This window comes from Takifugu rubripes, chromosome 13 (genome assembly GCF_901000725.2).
Source record: "Takifugu rubripes chromosome 13, fTakRub1.2, whole genome shotgun sequence".
In the NCBI taxonomy this organism is placed as follows: Eukaryota; Metazoa; Chordata; class Actinopteri; order Tetraodontiformes; family Tetraodontidae; genus Takifugu; species Takifugu rubripes.
In genome coordinates, this window is record NC_042297.1 from 16,433,443 (window position 1) to 16,456,820 (window position 23,378).

Sequence of the window (23,378 nt, forward strand, 5' to 3'; positions counted from 1 at the left end):
TACCCATCCTTCAAAACCCCTGTAGGACAAATGAAGAGCCAAAGGGAAGATCAGTCAAGGAAGAATGATTGTGATGCGAGGAGAAATCTCCAGCAGTTAAAACTGGGGAGGCGGGGGAATTGGATCTGGATCTCTGGGGGTGATGGGCAGCTGGTTTCCCTGTTCACAACCTGCACTGCTGCGCACTGATGGGATTTATGTCCAAGTATAACAGCTATTTGTTATAAACCAAGCATCAGGCCACCAGCCGGGGCTGAGTTCCAACCTGAAAATTTGATTCCTTTGACAATCTGGCTGTTTATGCATTTCTGTCGGTGTTGTTATGAGGTCAAATATTGTCACTATGTAGTAATACTGGTAAAAATAATAATGATAAAAAACATACCCCAATGCAATTTGAGTGTCAGAGTGATCCCCATTGAATAAAACTGTCAAAATTAAATTTACAAATCCCTCAAAGTGGCGTGCTGCAAAAATGAAATATGATTAAAATCGCTCTGCAAGCTTACAGTTGAGCAGATGGCTGTCATGTCCATTTACTAATGTAAAGAAACAGTCATATTACAGCTCATATTACAAAAAAAAAACCCCAACAAAAATGCTACTTTTTGTATTCTGTACTTTTTTTGTTATTGATATGTGAAAAAAAGCTCTCCGCTGTTGCCTCATTCTCTCTCCTGTCCGATCATTTATTCATCTCTTCTGAAGCCTCAAGAAAGCCTCACTTCTGTCCGGACCAGAACATCTTTCTGCTAGGCTTCCCTAACATATCCTGAAAATGTACATATAAATGCCATCAGTGCCCACACGCAGCCAGATTGCAACTGTCAAGCGAACACGCCTGGCCCAGACGTTCTCGCTTACTGGATCCGCAACCGACACGAAAAGCGAAACCGTTCGGAGACATTGCGACCCATAAGAGACATTGCCTCATTAAATCTTAAACAGAAGACGTGTTATGGTTTTGGTGATGGCAGCGTTTCACTCAGCTTAGCAGCTTTCTGAAAACTCTTGTATTTTTTGGGAAAATATGTATTCACAGGCGAATCTTGTGTGTGTGAATCATTTATAACTGCAAAATTTGGAATTACTAAAATTTAATGGAAGGTTAATACTTTCAATAAAGAAAAAAGGAAGCACAGACTAATATAGATGAAAGATTAAGAATGATATATAATTATAGTAGCTTCTTCTGTTTTCCATTCGGAGGTCACAGCTCACTGTGCTCAGATTATTATAATATAACCCATCCTTATCCAACATTCTACATGTATGCATAAACATATAATTAGTTTTCCTCTGTCTCACTTACAGCCACTGTGTTTTCCCCCTTGTCTCTTCCTTTCTGGGTCAGTGAAACAGCCCCCACCTTCACCCCACATAAACATCTCTCCGGCTCATTAATTACGAGCGGCGGCACCTTCCTCCGCAGGATCAATCAGCGTGTCTAATACAGTCATTGACCCTGGACCCTCTTCAATTGCACCCTCCTTTGTGCTCCCACAAAGCCTCTCCAACAGGAGGGATGTCAGTCTGTCAGAGCCACTGTGCCTCCTTTCCACTGGGAGATGAGATCATACTGGTATAAACCAATCTGCAGCAATAAAGAGGATGAATTGCAAATGACTGGCCATGTTGTCTCCAGTAATACAAAAAGACAGCTACATTATTATTCCAGCTCCTATTTATGTACCTGTTGACTTGAACTGTAACATCTTTTAGTGTGATGCTGTGAGCATGGTTAACCCGCCCACCTAGCAAGATGTGCGTTTGTGTATACTACACATTTTTGGCACTTTAAAGAAGACATTATATTAAGTCTTTTCATTTGTAGATTGCAATTCAAGCTATGACAAGTCAGGGTCTGTCACCTTAAGGTGTGTGTTCATCAATACACAGAAAAATGTCTGGTGGTTGGTACTTAATGGAACTTGTGTCAAAGTTTAAAAGTCTTCAGGCATCCTTTATCTCCCTCCAGAATTCTTGCTCTTGCAAACAATACTTTGTCCTTCACTCATACTAGACAAAAATCTCATATTTTACCAACTGCTGCCGTTAGTTATTACCAAACACATTTTAACTTGTTAAAAATAAAGTTAAAAATGACTGAAGATCAAAAAAAGATGAATAAAAGCTGTGATCTCACGTTCCATACATGGAAGAATAAGCAACATTTAATGGCTCTTTCACGCTTTTACACCTAAACGGAAAGTAAATCTTGGCCAAAACACATCTCTTTAGGCATGAAATATTGTTGTTGAGTGTTTCTAGTTCAAGTCATGACATTTTAGTGTTTTTATTTTAGTCAATTTGGCATATTTTGTATTAAAAATGTAAGAGTGACTGCCCTCTAGGGGTTGAAACCTGGTCATTGCTAACAAATTGTGCTCTTGGCCGAGATGAAGGCCGAGCATGTGTTGCTTGCAGCTTTCCTCACAAGCCACCACTGATGGTCCCACCCCTCTAAATTGGTCAGGTTGTTGGAGAGTTACTGGGTGGAACTTAAGTGCTCCATGAGCCCTGCCTATTATCAGGACATTTTGGGGGGGACATGTCAAGCCTGATCACACCTTAACCAAAACCCAGGGGTGTGGCTACAATTTGAGAGATGTTAACCCCCCCCCCAAAGTGACATTCAAAACATTTTAATGAACTGATGTAATTTTATTTTACTTCAACTGGGGGTGAATGGAGCTTTTCAACTGGAGGATAGATGAAGACCAGAGAACCAGCAGCGCACTGAAAGAGAGTCGCCCTCTATGGGAAGTGACCTGGAAAGGTCGTGGCTCCAGGACCAGGCCCCATGCCGGGTGAAACCTTTGATATTGTTCTTCTGGTAGGATATCTGTGTTGTCTACCAACTCATGGTGAAGATTTACTTTGAGACATTTTCACCTGGTGACAACAGAGCTTTTTGTAGCACATGTTCTGTGGGTCCGCCTCTGTGTGTGTGTGTGTGTTTATTTTTTAAATATTAGTCTGTAGAGGGATAGCCGTCTTTCCAGAGAAGATACATTTACCTTTCATATTACCTTGGTGTGATCCGTAAGAGTAATGAGTCATTTCAGTGCAGCATTAAATGAAGAAGCATACATTTTAATAACGGATTCTGTCACATGCATGGTTTGAGAAGAATCCCTGTAAAAGCATTTGTGTCAAGGGAAAATATGACTGAGACAGATGTCCACCTACTGTTGCCGAAACAGAGAAACATTCCCTTTTGCTAATTTTAGAATACAAGCAGCCTGAAAAAAAGGAACCGGAATAATTACTGTTGACAAGTCGATTGCTTACAATAACAAATCCTGTTTCTGTCAGCTACTTTTGCAAATTATTTTTTTTACAGGAACAACCATTTTTTAATGCAAACATTGACATCTACATTCATCAATTAGTCTGCATATTGTGACATCTTTTGTATGAATGTGCCAAGGAAATATGAAGGTACAATTCCCATGTTGTGGACAGGAAGTGTTGATTTAATAAAAATGAACAAAGGAAACTGGTGGTGAATTCACAACCTGTTCTTTTTTTCAAAACAAAGCCTTTTGTTGTTACAAAACGGCTCTGAAATGCATCACATTGTGGTTACAACCGAATGAAACAGCAAAATCTGAATAATAATGTTTATATTTCATTTTCTGTTAGAGTGCTGAAGCTCTCACTTCCAAAAAGAAAAAAGATGTCAAAATTATCTTCTGAGTGAAAAATCTTTTTGTTGTGCAGGAAATATGAGTGTTTTTATTCTATACAGCCTGAAAACTCTGTTGTTCTTCACTCAACTGAACATTGCTGCACAAATTTGTGCGTCAAGGAAAGGATGAGAACTAAAACAGTTTCAGTAAAATTTGATCAGGCCTGGACTTTTGAGTGAAGGCCTCAACTCCACTCACAACTTTGTACACTTTCGTAACACTGTAGACAATGCTTGATCATTCCAGGAGAGGAGACCTCCAGAGCAGCTAAAATGATTCTTCTGTGACACCTCGCAGGCGACAGCTGGATACCCAGCAACCCACAAAAAGAGATCAGCGATTGCATTGTGACGCTGACACCACCACAGATCACCTGCTCTCTCCCACTCCCTCCCCAGAACATCTATTTTTATGCATTTTAAACAGGTTTCTTCTTTCCAAGCATATTTCCAGTACACACCCTGGTGATTTAGAGACTAACAAACAGGCTGCACTCAGTCATAGGACACAGAAAAGTAAATGGTTCCAAAGCAGAGATGCAGGCATTTGTGAGCATGCTGTTCCACAGCTTTTGGCAGGAACTGAAAGTACAATAGTGGCCATTTGTTAAAGCATCTGTGTTGTAATTGTGCTGCAACAGAGAGCTATTCAGGTTCCCACAGTGTGTGCATACGGGTGTGTGGTATTAGCATCTAATGATGGTCCCAGTGCTTATCACATTAACATCATTATAGCAGTTGATTAGTTCTGAATCTAGAGCAGGTGATTTCTGCTGTTTTTTTTTTGTTTTTTTTTGCTTTGATAAAAAGAATGAACTCAATCACTTAAACTTAGCATTAAATCTCTACAACTTTTCATTTAAATTTGATTTCTCTTTCATACAGCAACATGAAACTCTGCATTATTTGACTAGTTATGATGCTGCTTCTCTTAAATTAGCCAATTATAAATCCTAAATGCACCTAAAATAACACTACTGTGGATGTTATGTACACCACCTAAAGTGCTCCCATAATGAAGAACTGGGTGCCCCTTAAGGGACAATTAGGAGCAATGAGAGATATGCCGACATGGCTGATCTGAAGAGTAATTAACACCTCTGCCCTTTGTGTTATCCCCGAGGAGAGACCTTCTCCTTCGTTTGTATGGCTGCGGCAACTTTCACACCTCTCCAATAAACACACTCAGGTGCTGTGGTGAATTCGCACTTTAGCCGGGCAACAACATTAAAGAGGGTTTTGAGGTCAATGTCTTTGAAGAAATTTATTTTTAAAGTGGTTTTATTGAATTTAATTCTAGAATTTGGATGGCTCCCCCAACTGCATATGTTAAAAGTGTTATAATTCACCTGCAGAGAGAGCTGTGAGGAGTGGTTTTTTTTCCCCCCCAATCAATAGTGTGAATGCCTGAGAGGGGTCCAAGTTCAGACTCCACCTCTGTCTGGAGGCTCTCCCAGCCACTCAATCCTGACGCCATCTCTCCCCGGCACCGTTACTCACCCCTCTCCATGACGTAGGCTGTCCAATGCCTGAGCAAAAATGAAACAGGACTTCTAAGACTATCAAATGAAACCTGTCTGCACGACAGCGTGAAAAGCTATTCAGACAGGGTCATTAATAACAAACACAGCTTGCCTTCAGCAAAGTTGCTTATTAACCAGTCACAACAGTCCGTATGTGGAAAAAAAAAATGCAAGTAAGTAAATGTACACAGTTTCATTTTTCAGGAGGGTTTTAGTAGACTGTAGTCACTCGATTTGCACCCAAGCCAATAAATAAATCATTAAAGTTTAACCTGTCTTTAGCCAATTAGAGAATGCGGAAACAACTATCTACTATAATAAATAGGGGTATTTATCAGTGCCGAAAATCTAAAAGAAATTTCCTTTAGTTGTAGATGCAGCCAGAAAAAAAAGGTCTGAAAATCACATCATGGAAAAGATTCCCTGAGGTGCCCCAAGAGTTCTTGTCCATTTAGCAAATTATGTTTCCATTATTTTCTTTTCATATCACTTATTAGAATAGTTGTAAAATTAATGAGGGATAAAGCTCCAATACAGATTTTCTATGAAGCACCACTTCTTTTCTCTGCTAATCACAATCCTCTTAAAAGACGGGGAAAGATACAAGGAGAGGGTGTGCGATAGGAAAGGCATGTCAAGGGAAAAGTTGGGGGATGAGTTAAGAGGACTCTTGGCAGGAGCTTTAAGAGTTATAGATAAAAGTGAGGAGGTAATGTGACTAGGCTGAGCAAGGTGAGGAGCACAGAGATCAGCCTAAAGGAGAGATAATTACACAGAAGCTCAGGGATTACCGTGATTTCGGATGGAGTGGAAAAGCCATGCAAAGCGTTTATTGTGATGAGGAGATGAAGACCTGCTGTGTGTCTATGTGCCAGTACCGTCTGTGTGGTGGATTGAGGAACATGTTTATCCCAAAGGAGTTTGAGGTGTTCACCTTCAAATAACAAGCGTGAGGACATGAAAAGGTGTCCGTTTACATGAAGACCCAAACTGCAAATGTTAAGCAGTGGAACTGCTGGGCGTGTCAGTGCTGGTGCTGCTAGTTACGCTTTGATTGCTTTCAAGAACACAGACCTCTCTGAGACCATGAAATATGCGTACAGGAGCATGTGGGTAATATGTAGTGAAATCTAAATCTAAATTATATATATATATATATATATATATATATATATATATATATATATATATATATGCGTGTATATGCGTGCATATATATATATATATATATATATATATATATATATATATATATATATATATATGCGTGTATATGCGTGTGTGCGCGCAGGACAAGTGTCGCTGGATAGTCCTGATTCTGTGCTTGTGTACACTAAACAAAGCTAGAGCCCACCATCAAACTACACTGGTGTGGCTTGTCAAGCCTCCTCTAACCACTATACTTCTGTTCCATTCAAGCTGTTAATGTAAGAGCCACACATGCTGGGATCCTGGGCTCAAGTTTGTGTGTGTGTGTGTGTGTGTGTGTGTGTGTGTGTGTGTGTGTGTGTGTATGTATGTATGTATGTATGTATGTATGTATGTATGTATGGATGTATGTATGTATATATATACACATATATACACACACATATTAGCCACTAGGATGTGTGTCCAATTTAACTTCATTAAATTGTGTGTCTAAGCTTTAAAAATAATTATGAAAATCAGGCTGTCTGATGATTCTGGTCCTGCTTTGGCATCTGTTTAAACATTGGGGGGTACACCAATTTTCCCTTCCTTCTCACCAACATTCTTCAAGCAGACAGGCTCACCTGACTTTTTCTTCATCATTACAACCTGCTTGTGCATGCTTCTTCACCTCTTTTCCCGAATCTCCATTGGTCTGGACCATTGATCCAAGTCCACTATCCTCATCTTACCATTTCATCTGGCTTTCTCTGAGTCCCCCCTATTCTGTCTCACTTCACCTCTCAGTTCTTCCACACCATGCTCTCACCACAAATCAAACCATCTGCAAACATATTACAAGTAGTATCCTTTTGAACCAAAGGCTTGTCCATCACCACAGGAAACAGGAAGTGGCTCAGGGCTGATCCCTGATGCAGGCCTTATCTCCACCTTCAACTCCATCCCACCTCAGCCACTCGAGACTTCCTCACACAGTATGACTATATCTATTTACAGTCCCACAAGACGAAATCATGCAAAGTACTGCCGACATATTTTAAGACATGATGTCCACCTGTACTCTGAATTAATGTAAGTATAGGTTCTTAACCTGGAAATTAAATTAAAAGAATATCAATGCAGTCGTCCTGGATTGTGACCAGTCAGAAAAGATAAACATGGTTAAACATTTTAATGGCCCTTTGTGAAGGAAAGAAAATAGTAGCATTTAGTTCCTCCATAGTTTTTCCATCAACCTTCCATCAAAGCAAGAAAAAAAAAAATTGCCAATTTCACTTTCTGGGATCACCGAAGAGTCACACAACCCTCATAAAACATATGGAAATATGTAATTTCTGCATCAGCACCCACACCTTTCAGCTTTGCTGTTCTTCCTTTTCATTTTTTTGTACCCCAAAGACAAAGCCGAACAGATTGCTGGGATATGATTTGTGGGATACCACTGGACCAGTCAACTCATAGTTTGATTCTTGTGAGGGGGACACCTCAGGGGTGTCCCGGGGATGATAAAGTTGCAGGGTGGAGGATAGAAAGCTGGGAAGTTTTTAAGACTTCATCTTCTCCTCTTGTAACTCATCAGCACAGGAGAGGTTAAAGTGATGGATGCAGTAACAATTTTGAAACTGAAATGGCTGAATTTCTGCTGCAACATAAAATAACAAAAATGTGTAATCAAACACAGTCAGCATCCCTATGAATGAAATAATACCTGCCTCTAATTCAGTGACCAGTGGGATAAAATCCAGCTGCACCATTACTCTGAAGTAGGAATAAGGGGCCAGTTAACAGAAGACTGATTGAGCAGTGAAAAATTGCCCCTTTTGGACAGTAAATCTGTTTTTATTGATTTTTTTAGTACATTTCCTGTGTTGTAACACCATATGTAACAATTTTTTTAGACAAAACTTTAACCCCAGGTTGCCACCATAGCCTCCAAAACCTGTTTAAGATGATTACTTATACAGTAGTTTGTTTAGATTGCATATTATCAGTGACAGACTGTGCATTTCACACCTAGGCCTTTGCCAGTGCTTTGTCTGAATCAATCCAACCCTCTATTTTATGATTATAAAAACCATCTTCTTGTGCAGAAATACTGTATGAAGAGCATCAGACAATTCATGTAGCCACAATAAATGCCTTTACTGAATGAACAAACCAGGGGCGAACAAGTTCTTCTACTGTAGTTACAGCCGCGACACACATACAAACATCAATATTAACCTCATAAACTTATTTAAAGAAATAAATTTTACTCCAGGAAAATCATATCGTTTGTGGACAAAATCCATCCTCTCTTTCCTCAAAGACAGTTCGATAACTCTGTCGTACAGATAATCCGTGCGTTTTGGTTCCATCAAGATGCTAGCCAGACGTTGTCCGACCTTTCTTTACAATGTCCAGCTTTTCTTGAAATCCAGTCTTGAAAATGGCCTTTACAGTACGGCTGTCATTGTGGGGCGACAAAATAGCTATTACACAAATAAAAAAAATAAGTCGATTGCCGCAGCTTTGGCTGTTTCGCTCTCCAACTATCCAATCAACAGGTCTGAAAACGGTGACCGCCGTACACCTGCTAGAATGCCTTGGTGACATCAAATCAAAATCTGATTGTTTAAAGCAACAGTTTCATTGACATTTATTGTGTTAGAGGGCCTTCAGAACGGAGTGTGAAAGCCACCAGGCAGACTCCTTTGACTTTGACCCTGCCTAGCAACAAATAATGGCTGAAATGTGATTAGTTAAACGTTTTAATATTAAAATGCATGTCTGGAAGCAGCATAACCGTCAGAAAACCTTTGAAATGAAGCAGACAGACCATTTGGAATTAAATAAGTTTTCACGGACAAAATATAAATAACAGTCTGAATTGTTTTTCTAGGCCAGTAGAGAAGGCCTTGCTAGCCCCGACAGCCTCAAACGGCTTGAAATGTGACAACTCAGCTTATTTTCTCCTAGGAATTTGTGACCAAAAATAATTCAGTAATTTATTATCAGGTTACTGCAGGTTGATAACCTTTAGGGAAGACAATCATTTTTTTCTTGTAAACAAGGAATGAAAAACTTGATGAGAAAAGTCATTGAAAGAATTATTTTCAAATGCCAACTTTTAACAAAAGCTTTCTCCAAATTGAAGCCAAACATCAGAAAAATCACACCTCTATGAACAGACAAATGGATAAAATGTAATTAACAAAATCCTTAACATGTCATGTGAATGAATTAAGCCTATTGTTGCTTGATTCAAAGCAAACTGCACAGACAATAAAATACAATTGTATTGCTTTTACCACCTTTAGATAAACTCAACCCAGTCAAGAACAAACAATAGTAGGTTTAATTAAACAATGTTACTACTGCCATCTTCATACTTCCTTTGCACTGATGGGAGCTGTCAGTCTCACCTCTGTACGTCAGGCACCGGCATCTCTCTCACACCTGTTTTAAATTCCTTGTCCGTCACACCTTCCTCTAATCTCTTAATTAAGCTCTTCTTCTACCTGCTAAGCGGTGCAGTCACTGACTTGTCAAACTCACCACTGCCCCTACATGCACCACCAAACAGAAAATAATCCTTGAATTTGAACTGTTATTTCATCAATAATTTAACTTGACTTTGTTTAGGGAACTGAATTAACACCTCAGTGGGCATGATAGCGGTGATCTGTCATTTGGTGTAAATATTGCCAACTCATGACACACATCTGGTTTCAAGTGAGCATGCTACTGAGGGAGGGAAGCAAGATTTATAGTGTTATAAGATTATACGGCATGAAATACCCTATATTGCCAAAAGTATTTGACCACCTATCCAAATGATCAGAATCAGGTGTCCTAATCACTTGGCCCGGCCACAGGTGTATATAATCAAGCACTTAGGCATGGAGACTGTTTCTACAAACATTTGTGAAAGAATGGGCCGCTTTCAGGAGCTCAGTGATTTCCAGCGTGGAGCTGTCATAGGATGCCACCTGTGCAACAAATGCAGCTGTGAAATTACCTTGCTCCTAAATATTCCAAAGTCAACTGCCAGCTTTATTATAAGAAAATGGAAGAGTTTGGGAACAACAGCAACTCAGCCACGAAGCGGTAGGCCACGTAAACTGACAGAGGGGTCAGTGGATGCTGAAGTGCATAGTGCAAAGAGGTTGCCGACTTTCTGCACAGTCGGTTGCTACAGAGCTCCAAACTTCATGGGAACTTCAAATTAGCCCACGTACAGTACGCAGAGCGCTTCATGGAATGGGTTTCCATGGCCGAGCAGCTGCATCTAAGCCATACATCACCAAGTCCAATGCAAAGCGTCGGATGCAGTGGTGTAAAGTACGTCGCCACTGGACTCTAGAGCACTGGAGACGCGTTCTCTGGAGTGATGAATCACGCTTTTCCATCTGGTGATCTGATGGACGAGTCTGGGTTTGGAGGGTGCCAGGAGAACGGTACATTTCGGACTGCATTGGGCCGAGTGTGAAATTTGGTGTAGGAGGAATTATGGTGTGGGGTTGTTTTTCTGGAGCTGGGCTTGGTCCCTTGGTTCCAGTGAAAGGAACTTTGAATGCTCCAGGATACCAAAACAGTTTGGACAATTCCATGCTCCCAACCTTGTGGGAACAGTTTGGAGCGGGCCCCTTCCTCTTCCAACATGACTGTGCACTAGTGCACAAAGCAAGGTCCATAAAGACATGGATGACAGTCTGGCGTGGATGAACTTGACTGGCCTGCACAGAGTCCTGACCTGAACCCGATAGAAAACCTTTGGGATGAAGTAGAGCGGAAACTGAGAGCCAGGCCTTCTCGACCAACATCAGTGTGTGACCTCACCAATGCGCTTTTGGAAGAATGGTCGAAAATTCCTATAAACACACTCTGCAACCTTGTGGACAGCCTTCCCAGAAGAGTTGAAGCTGTAATAGCTGCAAAAGGTGGGCCGACATCATATTGAACTCTATGGGTTAGGAATGGGATGGCACTTAAGTTCACATGTGAGTCAAGGTAGGTAGCCAGATACCTTTGGAAATATAGTGTAGTTTGAAATAATTCTTACTGAGTAGATGCCTCTTAAGCAAAATTATACAGTGCAAAAAAGTTTTAAGAATATTTTTCTGACCTAAAAATGTCACCAAAGTCTTTGGAATGCCATCGTAAATGGAATTTGTGAGACGAATAAATATCCTTTAATTTCTCATCTTCTGTCTTGCAAAGGCGAGGAAGTTACCCTCCATTTGCTAAGGTCTTTGCCAATAAGGGCAGAAATTTGATATCTTAAGATAACAGAAATGATATTACCCACAAGCCATAACTGAGTCCTGTCAGAGAGGAGATGGAGTGAGTGATTGCCCCCAGTTATGCAAGAGTTGATCTATCCCATTAGGCTTCGGTGGAGGCGTGAGCCCAGAACGTGTGCCGCTGAGGCTCACTAGCGGTTATTGCCTGACATGAAAATTCTTCTTCAAGCATAAAGTGTCAGAAAGTAGGATTGATGCTTCTGCTCATTATTGCTTCTGCATTTTGGGACGAGAAAGGTAATCTCGGCATAGGGTGAAAAAACATGAATCACAAAGGCATGTGATGCATTTTTTCTACACACCGTCTGACAGCTGAGAGAACTCAAGAGATAAAACTCAAAGAATGGAAAAATATAATCAAATTAAGTTAAAAGTGCAAACATCAGACTCTGCTGTGATTGGGAAGTATAAAACACAGAACCCCCATAAACACACCACTGGGGACACAAAACACACACAGCAATTCCTCCATTCTATCACACACGGGAGGGTCTATAAAAACGATATTTTCTGTTCTGAAACATTTTCCTGATCTCCAATCGCTGTATTTTAAATGAAGGTGTCCACATCCCACAAATATCAGGATGGACAGGAAGGGTCTCATATTCCCTATTTAGACTTAAACTTCCTGTGAGCTTGCCTGGAAAAAGCAGTGAAGGTATTTTCAGCGACAGGAACAACAGCTTTATTTATGGGCTGCTGCTCATGTTTTCTTCCTGTCTTTCCCTTTCATTGCAGATCCCTAGATGGAGTGATGGCAGACATCTGTTGCAGACAATTCAACTCTCATCAAATCATATTGAAACAATTTGGATGGCGAGATTAGTTTCCAGGTAAGAGAATAAGCGTTTGACCTTTCTGTTCAGCGGATACAGGCGGGGTTTGGAGCATTTATTGGAAAGCTTTCTGCACATCCACATTTAAAGTCTCCAGTATCTGCTGCATCTCTCTCGCGCTCTCTCTCTCTTTTCCCTGCAGCAGATTAGAAAGCAGGAAATGTAGTGTGTGATGCCAGCTTATTGATAGTATCGCCGACAAACAATGTAGCTGGAACAACCAGCTGCTAGTCAGAACTAACCAGCCATGAGCAGAAGCTATCAGACGGTCTGTGTCTCTGCTGGAAGCACACAAACTTGCTGGAGTGTTGACAGTCAGAGGCACAATCATGGCAGTGCCATCTAAAACCTCAATCACTGCCCACAATATGTACAATTCCCTCAATTTGCAGCACCATAACTAGTTTAAAGCAATGGGGTGGATGGAGCCTCAATGTGTGTAGCTCAAAGAGTTGCACAATCACTAATAGATATGCAATAGTTTTTAGCTCAGTCTCTTAGAAAGGCCAGATTTGTAATTTCCTATATTATGCAGCCACCCACAACATAAAAAAAAAAAACACTTGGCCTGCTCCAGAGAGCAGGGATAATGGGTTTAATGGTCTATAAACACATGCAGAGCCCTTTACCACAGAGCTGATCTTAAAGTCAACCACTTCAGCTGATGGTGTACTGCACTGAAAATCTCATACAGGTTGCACAATATAAAGCACTTCAACATGCTTCCTTTACAAGCCATTTGCACCCGCCTTCAATCCCTGCACCTCCTTTTATGTGGTCAGTTCACATCTTCTGCCTTAACCTTTTCCATGTAGGTGCATAAAATTAAAGCGTGGCGTGCTGTCTTGTTTTAAGGGCTGCTGGAAGGGCAAGAAACCTCCACAACCTCTTCTGACTTAATGCAAATGGCATTTTAAGTGTCTATGAATACTGTTGTCCCCAAATGAAATTTATTTATAACAGCATTTAAGGACAGAACAGATGCGGCGAAGCATTTTGGGGGAAATGAAACATAAAACAAAAGAGCCATTAAGAGACAACACAACAGACTGCAATGCATAGCCGTAACTGCACAGAAGGGCTCAGAAAGATGAGGGAAATCAAATAAGTAAGATATGAACAGATGTTTTCAGATGTCTTTTTTTCCCTGGGATATCTTTTTCCGTAGTACCAAGCGAGAAACAGAAAAAACATAAATTACCGTAAATCTGGGCTTCCACATGTGTTTTTAAACCAAAACACTGTCAACTGTTTTACATAAGACACCGTTGGAGTTTCCAACCAGTCAAAAGCAACACAAGACAGATGGGAGACTGCAGCAGGACCCGGGGGCAAGGCCCCTATAGCTTAGTTTCACCCCAATAATGGGGCACGTGTGCTTGATTTTGTCGCCATTGTTCACTCACAAAAGGTGCGTCAACTGACCAGAAAATGACATCACGTCCTTTCCTCGAGTGCTGATTGAGCGATAGGGCCTTGTGATATTTTAACGGAAGCTCCCTTGGCAGTCCTAACAGGGGCCCCACTGACCCTGGCATCTGACAGCTGCATCTTTCAAACCGGAAGAGTGAATGGAGGCTTGAATTTCCACCAATCACATAAAGATATTTTATGGCGTTTTTTAGGTTTTAACCAATCACATGTTGTTATATTAGTCAATGTTTTTTTGTTTTCTCCAATAACGTCCACTATTACCTTATTTATTTCCTAAATTTGTACTTGTATTACACATTGTGCAAACTGTTTAAAGATATTTAATGGATTTTTAAATACTTGCAAGAGATACTTGTGTAAGAGATCACTGGACTGTAAACTATCAATTTAGGAGAAAGTTCCTCAAGGGATAAAAAAATCATATTACAAGGTTAATATGATTCTAGAAACAAAAAAGAAAATAAAAAGATAATTCAGACAGGAACTGCACACACAACTAAATGAGATTTGTAGGCTGGGAAAGCAGATAAAGGAAATGTCTTTGAAAGGGAAGCTTTAAAAGGAGGAGTCAAGCAGCTCCTTTCTATATGACCATCTGTAAGCATGCCACACACACACACACACACACACACACACACACACACACACACACACACACACACACACACACACACACACAGAGAGAACACAAGCCTTAAGGTATTCAAATTCTTATTGGGGGAAGGGCAATTTCTACCGTTGAAAGCAGTTATTTTGTCACCTGCCATTTTGAGTGTGTGGGTGTGTGTGTGTGTGTGTGTGTGTGTTCTGTTGAAGGGAAAGTTGTTATTGAAAGTGGGGAGCCCACCCACTGTCAGCTGATTACAGTTCAAATAATGCTCAATGCTGTTTGGTCGAGCATCACTTCTATTAGGAATGTTAAGGAGAAACGTAATTTGAAAGATTTATCAGTTAAAGAGTTAAATAGTATAAATGCATTTTAAATTTAGATTTATCTTCTAATGTTTTAGAAGAAAACCCATATTAATTTTTACCTGGTTGCGGCAGTTACACAAGGCCAGTATAAAGGAGACAACAGTTAATGTGATGACTGTAAAGGCATGCGGAGTGATATTTGCTGCTCATGGCTCTGTGGGATCAGTGTGGAAATGGTGTGACAACATAATTATTAGTGAAAGGATCAGACAGGAAGCAACAAAGTGACGATTTCTCCTGGAGCTCAATAAATCTAGCAGTTGCTTCCCGGGTGGATCACACCTATGACTTCAGGCAGTTAGTATGGTGATGCACATCCTTTTTGATTGTTGTTCTGGAAATCTGAGACCCGTACAAAACAACAAGTAAAACTTTAAAATGTGCAATTACTAACCTGAGGTTTTGTCTACACACAGCCAAAAATACCTCAAGGGCACAAAGCCAATTAGATAGTGAATAACTGAATCACCAGTATTTATAGGCAGTTTGGTAGAAAAGTCCATGGCCTACTTTTTCACCGCACTAGTAGAAAAGAGAGAATTTTTTAAGAGGTATAACTTCTATATTTCTTCATTTAAACTACTTGTTTGAATTAAAAGAGGTCATTAACATACTTATTCCAACTAGATTGTGGCTTTTCTTACCTTTGAGTCGCATGACTACTTTGACTATATTTTGATATTTTTTTTCCCCTCCAAAAGGTGACCAAAACATGAAATATAAAATATTAATGTAACTGAATACTCTATAATTTGAGCCTTTCCTGTGCCATCATACTGCACAGTACTGCTTGGACACAGTAATAAGTAGTAACTATGGCCCTGCTGTCAGAGATGAGCTATAACAATTGTGGGTCACTGAGGACAGATTTTTTTTTTTGCATTTTTGAAATTTCTAACGGTAAAGCATGACCAACCGCATAGATTTCAATGTCATTAGCCGCCCTCAATAATCAGCCTCATTTGCTAAGAAAACAAACTGTGGCCAGATGGTGAGGCTGATGGCTGTTCATCGATCTGCGGTCCCTTTTGCATACTTGCTTAATTTTCAAAATCGCAGGGGATGATCTACTAAAGGGTGAGGAGGGAAACTCTGAGGCAGATGTGACCTTCCATGTTATTGCTCCCACTCGAAATGTGAAAGGAATAAGAGCTGAAGACAATCTTTGATGTCTGCGTTCAAAGTCTGAAATATAACATCATAGAGACAACATTCTTGGAATGACCTTTGAGTCAGAGAACGGTGGAATATAAAAGTGTGAAAATACTGTTTTAAGAGCTTTAAAAAAGAATTTGATGAGTGGCTTCTGATGGCTGGAGTGTTTAATCAGTTCTGCTTCCTTGAGAAGAGAACAATCTTTAAAATATGACTGATTCCCAACAGTGGCCACTTTTGACCCCCAGTCGCGGACAACCTTCCTCTTGTTAGCGGTTTGTTTGTGGCCCAAGTAATTTTTTTTTTTTATCCAACCTTTTAACAGAGGTTTGAAGAAATATTTTACCAAGCTTGTTTCATGGAAATGCAGATAGTCTGACGCTAATAGCACATCTTAATATTCAAATCTTTCTTTCAAGTTTCAGTAGATAGTGAAGATTTCAGAATTAATAGTCAGCAGCAATTTAATCTGGATTTGACCCAAATGACCCTCCTACTTAGGCTGAGATATTAGTCTCCCGTTCCTGGGAGATATAGAACAGGCAGCTTATTAAAAACAACCCTTCATTACCATAAGACATAGCGAGACACTTGACTTTCTAATCTTTGGAAGACTTCAGATGGCTATCTGCACCATAGCAAAGGTTGTTATGGATGGTGTTTTCCAGAGAGGAGAGACATATTATTTATGGCATTGTGTCATAACAGGTTTTGTCTCATTGAAATCTGGAAGTCGTGAGAATTTCTGTTTTTTTGCAGAGACAATTTCACAGCAAATTGTTGGCTTTGAGTGGAGGAAGCAAAGCAGAGGGAGGGCACAACCAGATGGGATCAACCACAGGGTTGCGCAAATTTAACTAATAACGTAAAACAAGAGAGCAGGCATGCTTTGGAAATAGAAGCAAATATTATCCTGCCCTATCAGCTAATGTTGGCAGAATGAAAGTGTGATTATGATCTGAGGTAAATGGAGACAATTCATCCTGAGGCACGGGGGGCATTAGAAGAGCCGGGAGGGGCAAGAGTGGCAGTCAGGCTGCTGAACCACATATAGGGGAGTGTGAGCTGGTGAGAGTTAGAATGTCTAGTAAATATTTAAAGGACAGCTGAATGACTTTTAACACATCCATATCATTGCTCTGCCAACCTCTCCATTCCTCCATTTATCATGTAGGTTTGTTTTGATCGATATTTGTAAGTTCAATAAATGATCGGCAACATCTTTTTGGGATCATCATTTATCAGCAAATATGGTTCTAGAATTATTAAAGTAATAATGTCTTTAATTTCGATTACAAGCTGACCCATTCCACAAGTGACAGAAAAGGTTTCTTATTGTGGTTTTCATTTAAGTTTTTCTATGATGCGATCAAATGAAGCCAACCATCTGAATATGTACAGTGTTACAAGGCCATACATCGTCAGAATAATCCAGACACTGGCGACACAGGCATGTCATTGACACAATGCTCATTTCTCTGAGCAGTTGATGAGAGCCGGGTCATGTATGAAAGGCTTGATTTTCAAAGTTACAAAACAACTGGCTGAAACAATGCTATTACAAATGTTTAAGCCTTGCTCGAATGGACAACCTGAAAAGGTAGTAAAGCAGGAGATTCAAGGATGACTCAGAATAAAGGGGTCACTTGTGGTAGGTTTTGCATCAGCTCGACTTTGTATGTGTGTGCAACAGTGCTTTAACAGCACTGCTGCAGGTCACCACATTCGTTTTCCCGATGTGCAATCCTCATCTCCACATTGCTTTTCACAGATCAGTTTTCGATGCCAAGTCCATGCAACAGTTTCTTTTTAATTGTTTTATATTGGCAGTTTTATACCTTGGCAGTGTACAAACTGCCATTTCTTTAAAAGTAAAAAAAAACTACAGCAAAGTAACAAACATTAATGAAATTGGAATCTCTAATAATGCTCCTTTAGGTGTAGTTCTGGCTACAATTAGCATTAAAAGCAAATTAATACTGAACAATGAGGCAGAGGTCCTTTACCCAGCCTCATTATGGGAACATAAAAAGTAATTTCAAGTGAGAAAACAAGTTGTCTTTCAAGGTTTTTGCCTTTGGTTCTTACCCCACACCACACAGGAGTTGTCATCTGCTTTCATCAGGGTGTTGTATGGACTGCTGCTGAAGCAGAAGGGCTCCAGAAGGATTTTTCCGGGTCCACTTCTCCGGACATTAATGGCAGGAGCATTGCTATTACCTGCTAAGAGCCCTGGAGATGGGATTCATGCAGTGCGGGATGGGAGCTGCTCTGCTGGTCTGCATTGAGATGCGATCTCCACTCCTGTTTTCCTCCTCTCCCTCACTCTTAACTCTACCAGTTGAACTCTTCTCCGACTGTGCCACGTGTCTGGCGCGTTTGTATGTACAGAGATGTTACATCTGCAACAAAGAACTGTTGCTGATGTGGGTCAATTACATTTGCAGGCAAAGTTAAGAAAAAAAAAATCACCTCACTCCCTGTGAACCTGTTTTAAACTGTCAGCCAGCTATTGTTGGTCTGAAAATATTTTTCTAGCCTTACACCTGCTCTGAAGCTAAAAGCAGAACACAGTGAAACCATACATTATATTTAGTCCATGAAAACTGACAAAAAAAAGCCTGAGGTTTTGTCTTTTTTTATTTCCAGAGAATAGGACAGGAGTTTCAGCTGCTTTGGTCCTTCCTGTCAGTTTCTCTCCTTATTTTACACTTCTGTCCTTTTCCCCATCTCTCTTTTTTAACTAATGCTTCTCTGTGTTGTCACTCCACGTCCCGCTAGCAGACATCATCTCCGTCTCATCTGCTCGCCTTCTCTAGGGAACCGTGTTTGTCTCTTTATTCCCTCTACATCATCCTCTCCTACATTCTCTTTCTTCCCCAGGAGTCTCCTGTCACCTCCCCTGCTCCCAGTGGTACGGCTTGGAACAAACAAGGCAGAGATGGTAGTATAATGTGGAGCGAGTTAAAATGAAAAGAGACGCAGGGGGATCGTGGATATTTCTTTGACAATGCAATGTTTCGCGTAGGTTTCTCCAAAAAAAAAAAAAAAAACACCCAACTTTAATTAAAAGTTGGAATGCGTGAAAGTGTCCATCTTTCAGCCCAAGATAGAGTCCATATTCCCCAAGCATTCTAGGGGATCGTGCCCTTTCTACACTTTTCCCCCCTCCCAGGGGCTTCGCTGACACAAGCGTCTCCCGTTTGCTGTGGTGTTGATGGGAACCGACATTATCCCGTCTGAGCCCACATGAAGTCTTGGTCTTCATCACAGAACTGGCTTCCTGACAGCTCATCCATTCAGCAGGGTCCCACCAGGCTTCGGCCCAGTGTTTGCAGCTTTAACTGGGCCTCCATAACAAACCACTTCACTACACTGTGAGTACAGAAATGAAAAGGGTTCACGGTAAATTTGGCACCACAGTCTTGGAGGCTGGTCAGTGGTTGGAATGGGAGAGGTTGAAGAGCTAAGAAAGATAAATTACTGCAGAATATAGAGCAATACATTTAATAACTAATACACAATAGGACTGGTGGGCAGACAAGGTATTTCTCTTTTCAATCCCCTGTGGGAAACACAGTGAGCCATTTTTCAAGGTAAAAGAAGGATTTAGGTTGGATGTGGAGGCCCATGAGAGTCAATGTTGCATTTACTCTATGGACCTAATAAAAATAAATAAATGAAAAAAACAGGCAACATTGTAGAGTAAATAATAATCTATCAATGACGGGAAGTAACATTCCATTTGTAGACATTGTTACTGAGCAATATTAGAATGTCCTAAATTATAAAACGTGAAATAACATCAAGAGACACATGAAACAGACATTATCTTGAGACGAAGTGGATAGCGGGCGCTGTTTTAATCATTCAGACCTAGATACCGAGCACCTCAACCAAAATAGCTTTGTCAACTCCCCAGCGTCGGAGTCGTGCACCTTTGCTGAATGACCTCGTCCCCTCTTTGATGGTGGCCAGCTTCTACTACAAATTGAAATAAATTGGATAGGTGGGAAAATAAATAGAAATAGGGCAAGCTAGGCCTGAAGCAAATAAAACAGAAGTGAGAATCAATTTTATCATCCAATTATCATTTCAGTGTGACCCTTGTGCACTCAATATTGCCTTTTTTAATGATGGATTTAAAGTGCTTTCTCTACATACTAATTAGAGTTACTATATAGGAATAGACATAGCGTCTTATTATTAAATTGTAATAAGATATCCATTTGCGGTGGAGGCTGCACCCTAATCAGAAATAAAACATCCAGAAACCATTTTGACTTAATACTTAATCATCCGTCACATTAATCACTTAACATTTTTTAAGCAAAAGCACAGCTAAACTATTAGCTAGCTAGCTAGCTAGCTAGCTAGCTGTCTGTCTGTCTGTCTGTCTGTCTGTCTGTCTGTCTGTCTGTCTGTCCCCTCAATCCACCTACAGCCAGTGTCGGCTTAACGATTGCCGTGAGATGATCTTATGGCAATCTGTAAGAATTTGAGAATCTGTGAGACTGTAAGAATTTGGGCAGACAAAGGGCGACCATGTTGGGACAAACTGAAAGTCATCTTTGGTCGTGGCTCTAAAACAGTGGTCTTATGTCTCAGGAAATACTGATTCACAAATTGCGAAATTGTTTTTTGTTTGTTTGTTTGTTTTTAAGTATCCAAAACGATTATTGTAGTTTACAGTGCTCGATGTTAATTTAAAGTCTTCTGCACAGACTGGTTAATGTGTAAGATCAGCCACAGCTTCTAAACCTTCTTATCTCAAATGAGTCCTTCCGGACAACTTGTAAGCGACCTTCATTGAATTGTTTAGCTTTAATAAGTTGGATGGGTGACATCTGCTGGCTTCCTGTTGTTTCCAGCTCTTAAACTGAAGCAATTACTTGAACTGTGGCAGGACAGGCAATGCAATGATGCTGCCCACAATACAGATGGGGTTCCTCATAAAACTCAAAGTAGCCATTGTTTTCCTCACAGGCTGTCTGAACCTTGTAGAGATTATAACGTGTGACCTCAGCTGGGACCTTGATAGTCAGGAGCAGTTATAATAGAGTAAATGAGAGCTGAAAAAGTCTCAAAGGAAAATGATCATTTAACCCCATGTTATTTTCCTCAAGCTGGATTTTCTTTGGCTTTTATATTGAACTCTATTAAACGTCCTTCTTGTACATTTCTTTCAAAGAACCAAAGAAGTGATACTGATGAAGGGCTGACTTTTTATGACAATGCCACATGTTTTAAAGAAATGCTGTTTTCTCGAATCAATTTGTTTTATTTCAGTGTAAATCAAGGCTGGTCTCTCCATCCAGCCATTTCCACCACTGCAATGTCATTTCTCTTTAAAATTTTCAGTCCCAAGAAGAATACAAATGCTTTCTGAGTCAAAGAGTTCAGTATAGCTAACCTGTTGCAACCTTTGTGTCTTGCTAAGCTAAACATACAGTATGTGGCATGTGGCTAACAGATATAACCTTGTACCTGTCAAATCACCACAGAAAGTTTATATAACGTTGTATATATCCGGGAATTTGGATACGTATTCAATTATAGCAGCAGAAAACTTCCAATAAAACCTGAGAGGCCCTTAGTTTAAAGACAGCCACTCACCTTTTCTGCAGAACCAGTTATGTTGATGATACTTCAATTATCCATCCATCCATCCATCCATTCTCTGCCGCTTATCCGGGGTCGGGTCGCGGGGGCAGCAGCCTAAGGAGAGAATCCCAGACTTCCCTCTCCCCAGCTACTTCCTCTAGCTCATCCGGAGGGATCCCCAGGCGTTCCCAGGCCAGTCGAGAGACATAGTCTCTCCAACGTGTCCTGGGTCTCCCCGGGGGTCTCCTACCGGAGGGACATGCCCTGAACACCTCACCAGGGAGGCGTCCAGGGGGCATCCTGACTAGATGCCCAAGCCACCCCATCTGGCTCCTCTCAACGCGGAGGAGCAGCGACTCTACTCCGAGCTCCTCCCGGATGGCAGAGCTTCTCACCCTATCTCTAAGGGAGAGCCCAGCCACCCTACGGAGGAAGCTCATTTCAGCCGCTTGTACCCGGGATCTTGTTCTTTCGGTCACGACCCAAAGCTCATGACCATAGGTGAGGGTAGGAACGAAGATCGACCGGTAAATCGAGAGCTTCGCCTTTCGGCTCAGCTCTCTCTTCACCACAACGGACCGGTGCAGAGCCCGCATTACTGTGGACGCCGCACCGATCCGCCTGTCGATCTCCCGCTCCATTCTTCCCTCACTCGTGAACAAGACCCCGAGGTACTTAAACTCCTCCACTTGGGGCAGGATCTCCTCCTTTACCCGGAGAAGGCACTCCACCTTTTTCCGGTTGAGAACCATGGCCTCGGATTTGGAGGTGCTGATTCTCATCCCAGCCGCTTCACAGGCGGCGGCGAACCGATCCAGTGATAGTTGGAGGTCACGGGCCGATGAAGCCAACAGGACCACATCATCCGCAAAAAGCAGAGACGCGATCCTGAGGTCACCAAACCGGATCCCCTCAACACCATGACTGCACCTAGAAATTCTGTCCATAAAAATTATGAACAGAATCGGTGACAAAGGGCAGCCCTGGCGGAGGCCAACCCTCACCGGAAACGAGTTCGACTTACTGCCAGCAATTCGGACCAAACTCTGGCACCGATCGTACAGGGAGCGGACAGCCCGTATCAACGGGCCCGACACCCCATACTCTCGGAGGACCCCCCACAGGACCCCCCGGGGGACACGGTCGAATGCTTTCTCCAAGTCCACAAAACACATGTGGACTGGTTGGGCAAACTCCCATGTACCCTCGAAGACCCTGCTGAGGGTGTAGAGCTGGTCCACTGTTCCACGCCCAGGACGAAAACCACATTGCTCCTCCTGAATCTGAGGTTCGACTATCCGGCGGACCCTCCTCTCCAGTACCCCTGAATAGACCTTGCCAGGGAGGCTGAGGAGTGTGATCCCCCTATAGTTGGAACACACCCTCCGGTCCCCCTTCTTAAAAAGAGGGACTACCACCCCGGTCTGCCAATCCAGCGGCACTGCCCCCGATGTCCACGCGATGTTGCAGAGTCGAGTCAACCACGACAGCCCTACAACATCCAGAGCCTTAAGGGACTCTGGGCGGATCTCATCCACCCCCGGGGCCTTGCCACCGAGGAGTTTTTTAACTACCTCGGCAACTTCAGCCCCGGAGATACGAGAGCCCATCTCCAGGTCCCCGGGCCCTACTTCCTCACTGGAAGGCGTGTTGGTGGGATTGAGGAGGTCCTCGAAGTATTCCTTCCACCGATCCACAACATCCCGAGTTGAGGTCAGCA

The 23,378-nt window shown here is 41.6% G+C and overlaps 1 long non-coding RNA gene across 2 annotated transcripts; it reads right to left on the reverse strand.

Annotated features, from left to right (window-relative positions):
- Nucleotides 1-7,943: 7,943 nt before the first annotated feature.
- LOC115252023 (uncharacterized) lies at nucleotides 7,944-9,814 on the reverse strand. 2 transcript variants are annotated; one of them, XR_003890469.1, is made up of 2 exons: nucleotides 9,774-9,814; nucleotides 7,944-8,815 (listed from the first exon to the last, which is right to left on the reverse strand). It is a non-coding gene; the product is annotated as an uncharacterized lncRNA (long non-coding RNA). The 2 variants fall into 2 exon arrangements; XR_003890468.1 differs by having other exon boundaries at nucleotides 7,944-8,840; nucleotides 9,774-9,812.
- Between the last annotated feature and the right edge of the window lie 13,564 nt (nucleotides 9,815-23,378).